This window comes from Ixodes scapularis, unplaced genomic scaffold (genome assembly GCF_016920785.2).
Source record: "Ixodes scapularis isolate PalLabHiFi unplaced genomic scaffold, ASM1692078v2 PGA_scaffold0__279_contigs__length_252992795, whole genome shotgun sequence".
In the NCBI taxonomy this organism is placed as follows: Eukaryota; Metazoa; Arthropoda; class Arachnida; order Ixodida; family Ixodidae; genus Ixodes; species Ixodes scapularis.
In genome coordinates, this window is record NW_024609835.1 from 86,412,288 (window position 1) to 86,419,131 (window position 6,844).

Here is a 6,844-nt window from a genome sequence, read left to right on the forward strand (position 1 = left end):
AAACGAGGACCACACAAAATAAACCCTAAGATAATTAACCAGGAAGTTGACGAGATTCTGCTCTTCGTAAAGATATTGTTTTTATACATCTAAAATTTCCCTCTTAGAAATTTAAAAAAAAAAAAAAAAAAAAAAAAAACAGGACGGAAAAAAAGGAACGCCGTTCCTTTTTTCGTTCCACTAAAAAATGTAACTAGTTCCCCGTTACTTGGAACGCCGTTCCGTACAACACTGATTTCCGCACCACTTCGACGACAATCAAGAAGGGTTTATGCAGAAGTATTAATCTGGGGGGGGGGGGGGGGGGGGGGGGGGGTATAAATCATTGTTAGTATACTCGTGCGAGCAATCAAAGGTGTGACTACAATCTTGGTGACGTTTCAAGCGCAAGGTGACTCTGTGTTGGGGTGAGCGACGGACGCAATTTTTAAGCTATGTTGCGTAACGTGCTCGAACGTGCGCTCAGGAATTAAGAACGTTCGACGCGCTACAAACGACTGCGTCACACTTCTACGCCATAATAAATATATGTTCCCACGTTCCTTCTGTTCTCAGCAGCGATGGAAGTGTTGCGCGTTTTTTGCGCTAAATTGCGCCTTAGACGGAAGTCTGGTACAGGTCGCGCCAAAATGCCATATCTTCCCCCCTAAGATTGGCGCCACACCCGCAGCGTCGGGATGAGCTTATTAAACCTAGGAAAACAACCTTAATATTGGTCGAAACCTAATATTCAAAGAAGTAGAAGAGTTGAAAAGGACCCACCCTTGGGATTCGCTCGTCGACCGTAATGGCCACGTTATCGTCTGAACTTCCAGACAACGCCGCGATGACGTCATCGCCGTCATGGCGGAGGTAAACGTCACGAGAAAAACAAAATAAAATGGTGGTACAGAGGCTACCGTGAAAACATGAAACTAGCGTTTCCTACTCCTGGTGAGGTCACCTAATTGTCATCTCGGCCGCATGCCTTCGTGCCGTGGCGCTACCGCCGCTCGTTTCAATCTTTCGCCGCCTTGCATGCGCGTACGTGGGTCAAGCTTCACCTCTTTGCATCGGTGCGCTAGGAGCAGCTGCTTACGGAGGGGACCACCCGGCTTAGCCGATGGGCTCGGATTGTACGCTCAGTACTATTACAGGAGGTTGTCCTCTTTTGGTTTTCATTGTATACTCCATGTATACTCTTTAAAAGTAGAGGTCGACCTACACTCTGTGTCACCAGTTCTGTGCAGCGCAGGCGAAGGCAACGCCAGGCGAGGGGAGAAAGGGCAAGCACTAGGAAGGCTGGGAATCAGGAGAGAAACCTCCTCTCCTGCTCCCCAGCCTTCCTAGTGCTCGCCCTTTCTGTCTTCGCCTGGCGTTGCCTTCGCCTGCGCTGCACAGAACTGGTGACACAGAGTGTAGGTCGACCTCGACTTTTAAAGAGCGGTGCCGAGAAAGAAAGAAAAAAAGAATAAGTACAGATGTGAAGGTAATTCCGGCGCACCAGTCGATCGAAAAAGAAACAAAAATATGCACATGATCTGACTCAACTTGGGCTCCAAGGCCGCTAACTCTTGCAGAGTTAAATGAGTGTCACTTCTAAAGCACAACTTTATATATATATATATATATATATATATATATATATATATATATATATATATATATATGTGGAAATAGAGTTTTTGTCGTTTATGATAATAGATTCTTGAGCTTGCTAGGTTAATAAAACTTGGTGGGACGTACCTATTTTCATCTATCGTAGTTTTAGCGGATATGCTAGATTTGTCCAGAAATTTACATAAATGATATTGACAGGCTACAGAAACTATGAGCGTAAAAAGGGGAGTGGGAGAGACGCCACTACCCTTTTTACGTAGGCACTTCAACTGAAGTGTCTTGCTACAAGTTGTTCTTAATCTTTTTTTTTTTTTTTTTTTTTTGTAAATTGAATTTACCCTGGCGCGAGCCTTAGTTTTCAAAGAAAGCTGGGTGTTCACTTTGTAGTTTTTATGTCCATTTTTGCGTATTAATATTAGTAAAGGTAGTGCGTTATACGCTTCATTATCAAAGATGAACATTATTAAAGATTTACTCATTGGGCGATGCAATCTTCGTTTTATGTTCAAGTAATGTGCTTACAAATGTTGGCATCTAAAAAAAAAAAGGAAAGAAAATCAATAGCTACTCTAAACTAACATGTTGCTTGGTACAAAACCTGCTAGAAAAAGTCAAATTCCGCGCATCCATCATTGTTCCAATTTAGAAAGCAGGCGACAAAAACGCGAAGCGGATAATTACATATGTGAAATAAAATTTCCTTTAGGCAATTTTGTTTTCTTAAATTAGCGTAGCCTCTAAAAATGACCACCTTTAAAACTGATTAATTCATATATTTTTTTTAGTTATGTAATTTATCGTGGCGGGCGCGGCTATCTCGATCCCGTCTGCCGTCTGTCCATCCCCACACAGAGCGAATATAGTATCCCTGTAATTGCGAGAACTTTAAAACGTGCGTTCAGCGTGTGGCATTATGCCTGTACTGTCGAGACGTCAGCACTGTGCCGTGCCCACCTAGAAGACAAGGCCTGCTCATGACGTCATCGTTTGTGGATCTCCGGCGGCAGCCCAGCCAAAGCTCGACGAAGTATGCGCCACGAAGCGGCATTCGTCTTGGCGTCGCCGCGTGGCTAGTGTCGCGTTCGTTGTGAGGCGCAGAGCGCGCAGGTCTTGTTTTCTAGCTGCAGTATTAGCTATGCACACGTTCGGATACGATCGAGCAGTGTGCTTCTGCTCTTTGTATCACGTAGGGGGCGCCCCTTGGGATAGGCCCTTTAGCCTGTTGTGCCATATCGACGCTGAAACGAATTGCGAGCGGCAAGCGGAGCGAGCAAAGAATTTCCGCCTGGTGTGGTCGCACGTAATTAATGATGCCCTAACTTTTTTTCTAAAGATTATTATTATTATTATTATTATTATTATTATTATTATTATTATTATTATTATTATTATTATTATTATTATTTCACTTCGGCTATCTGGCGTTTAGAATGAACTGTGTACGTTCGTGTAGCATTAAACCGTTGATGTTTGCGATATGTTTGTTTCTGAAAAGAACAATAAAGCGCAAGGCGTTTCTTTTAGGTGCCCAGCTCCATAACCAGGGTGTAGAATAAAAATCATGATGATTTTAATCGTGACTTATATCGGACCAGTTTTACAATAAAATATATTCAAACAATTCTAATATATAATATATATATATATATATATATATATATATATATATATATATATATATATATATATTATATATATGTGTGTGTGTGTGTGTGTGTGTGTGTGTGTGTGTAGGTGGTTTCATGTCAAATTGGGCCGGAAAGGGACTAATTTTTAATTTTGACGAAAAAATATATGTTTTGGGGACATTTCTAAACTGAAGGAGAGCGCAAACCGCATGTTGCCCAGATTTTTAGTTCTCGAGTTACGAAGCCGCAGTGGCAGAAATCAGTATTTTTGCCTGCCGTCGGCAGGCCGCGTGTTTGACACCCTCTGCTGCCGTCATTTTTTGTTTATACATCATCTTAACTTTTTCTCCTCATTTAATAGTACTATAAATATACATTGATGTATTCAAATAGTTTTAGATTTTTTTTTCTAAAACAAATGTCAAACCTGTCTGTCATTCAGATCGATTTTTGGTCAACTTCGACAGGACCTTACTTTGTCTGTACTTAAGGTAAATTGTTGTTCTTTAGCGCTTTAGAAAGCCAAAACCAACCCCATTATAGATATAATATTACCATTATGATCTGTAGATTAGCCGCACCACCACCTTCACGTAAACGTTGTGGGAAATAACAAATGTTGAAAGTTTGAAATTGATTTTCCCACCCCATTTTTGTAAATATAATACAATGTAATAATAATAATAATAATAATAAAATACAATCTAGAAATGTAATATTTTGGTTGTTTGTCCTCTATTTGAGCCGAAATCGTGTTAAATATGTGCTCATTTGACTAAAATACACCAAACCTTACCGGCATGGTGACCCTCTACGATTTAAAAATATGTTTTTATTTGTGTTTACGTTTTTAGAAAGTAATGTAAAGCAGGCGAACTTGTGATACTCATTTAAACTTAGAACTTGAAATAAGAGAGAAGCCACACAAGCACACCACAGACAATGAGTAACAAGAATATACAAATCAAAAGGCCACGCAACATGTCAAAAATTGTTTCTATGTAGAACGGTTTAAATTAAAGGAGGGTGGCCACTCATTATTCAGCCTATTACGATTAAATAATAAATTCTCACACCATTCAAATTTATACATATATCTTTTGGGAATAGCACTGGGGTTGGTTCTCCTCACATCTTGCAGGTCGCTGACGGTGTACAGTTCTTGCACCCCAGTAATGTAGAAACGCGCGCACAGGACCAGTAAAAAACACAAAAAACATCGATGTCACATTTTCTAAAGACAGTACTTTTTTTCTTTTTTTTTTTTTTTACCAGTTGAACGTATTTGTGAGTCAGTTTTCACACCGTGCAGGAGCCACGGAGTTCACAGTTGCAGTTTTGAACATGCCGGCACGCACTCACTGGTGATCTTGTAAATTTCGGGACACAAAGCGTTACGTGCATGCCTTGACCAACCTTGGCACGTGTATGCAGCTACTCTGGGTTTTCGCAAGTCTTTTCCAGGGCAACGTTCAAGGCGCCTTCGTCCAGTGCCTTCCTCCACACGTGCGAGGATCGGATCAACCTTGGTGGGTTTACCTTCTCCCACTTTTTTTTCCTTAGCTCCCGGAAACGCGTGAGCTTCTCTTTGGCAATTGAGAGTAGAACGATCCCTTTGACTTTCGGTCCGACTGCCTCAACTAAGCTTTGTGCGTTCGTTACGGAGTACCATTCTGTAGTTATCAAGTAACACATGGATGCCTGGTGCTTGAGCACGCCGCCCACTCCATCACACGAGCTTTTCCCGTGCCCTGATGCGGAGAATATCCACTTGGAGACGACATTCTTTTTCTCGAATTCGTACACCTGGCGCCTGTTTTTGGAGGGCACCGTCTGAATTATAAACGAGTTGCAAGAAAATAGGCAACACTTCCTCCAGCCGGCCATCGACAACGTTGGGCGTAAAGAGCGCGTGGGACGAGTCGTGGACGATGTCGTCGCTCACTACGCCGACGATTAACGTTCCCTGTTCGGTGGTAGCCATGCAGGGAAAGATGGAAACTATCTTGCTCTTCCAGTGATGTCCTTGCACCGTCGCACTGGATCACGATACCACAGCTTTCAGCAAGATGACAGCACGTGTGACTTCACATGCGCTTTCTCGAGCCATATGGTTTTTCGCCGGGCCCGTCTGATGAAGTGGAAAATGTTTTTTTTTTTTTTCGTCCACTGCTGGAACTTGTTAAAAAAAAAAAAAAAAAAAAAAAAAAAACGTAACATCCAAACGTTGTTTTTTTTTTTTTTTTTTTTTTTTTTTTTTCATCATTTCGTTATTGCATTTTTACAAGGCAAGCTCCAGTACGTCTTCGTGTTCGAGTCCTAGCTTAGCCAGCGATGCATCATTCCCTTTCAAACAGACTTCACAGTCTAGAAAGAAGCAGTCTTGCGAAAAGGTCTTTTTCAAAAACGTAAACAAAAATTAAATATAGTTTTGAAATCGTAGAGGCGCACAATGCTGGTAAGGTTGCTGTAGTTTAGTCAAATGAGCGCATATTTCACAAGATTGCGGCTCAAATAGAGGACATACAATTAAAATATTACATTTCTAGATTTTTTTTCTCGTAGTCGACTATTATATCTAAAAAATTTAAAACTATATAAATTTACAAAAATGGGGTTTTTGAGAAAATCGACTTCAAACTTTCAACATTTGTTATTTGTCACAACGTTTACGTGAAGGTGGCGGAGTGGCTAGTCGACAGATCATAATGGTATTGTTATATCTATAATGGGCTTGCTTTGGGCTTTCTATAGAGCCAAAGAACAACAATTTACCTTAAGTACAGACAAAGTAAGGACCTGTCAAAGTTGACCAATAATCGACCTGAACGACGAGTTCGTCATTTGTTTTAGAAAAAAAAAAGACCGCATCTTTACGTGGTGAATGATGTTGATTGGGGCGAAGCTCTGGTGATGCTGATGATATTGATTTTGTTCATGGGTAGTGCTGATGGTGCTGATTTTTTTTTTTTTTTTATTGCTCAAAGGAAATGCTGAGTTCCGGGTTGCGTTTCGACTTCATTATTACAGCTTTATGGTCGGTGAAATGCACAGCCAGAGGTTCTTCTAGCGGATCCATCCATGAAGTTCGCAAAGACTATAGGTCTATGCACGTTTCCCTCGAGGTCATTGGTTGCATGCAAAGTTTAACGCCATTATATACGCCTTTGACCGCAGCGCCCTCTCCTGTATAGACGTTGAGCGGCTACATGCAACGTTTCATCCATGACATCCCCAGCTCTTAAGTTACTACCACATCTCAGAGCCCCCTACTCGTCCCGCAGTCGTGGCCGAGTGGTTAAGGCGATGGACTAGAAATCCATTGGGGTCTCCCCGCACAGGTTCGAATCCTGTCGACTGCGCAAACATTTTGTCTCTCTTTTTGAGAAGACAGATGGGATGGCAATCGATGTGAGCACGGACGCCGGACGGACAAGGCTAGACCCTAAGGAGCTTCGCCCCTAAAACTAAAATTGCTAAAACTATTTGAATACATCAAGGTATATTTATAGTACCTATTAAATGAGGAGAAAAAGTTAAGATGATGTATAAACAAAAAATGACGGCAACAGAGGGTGTCAAACACGCGACGTGCGACGGCAGGCAAAAATACTAGT

The 6,844-nt window shown here is 41.5% G+C and overlaps 1 non-coding gene across 1 annotated transcript; it reads left to right on the forward strand.

Moving 5' to 3' along the window:
- The first annotated feature begins 6,507 nt into the window (after positions 1–6,507).
- Positions 6,508–6,589, forward strand: Trnas-aga. Its single transcript has one exon. It is a non-coding gene; the product is annotated as a tRNA-Ser (tRNA).
- Positions 6,590–6,844: the final 255 nt, after the last annotated feature.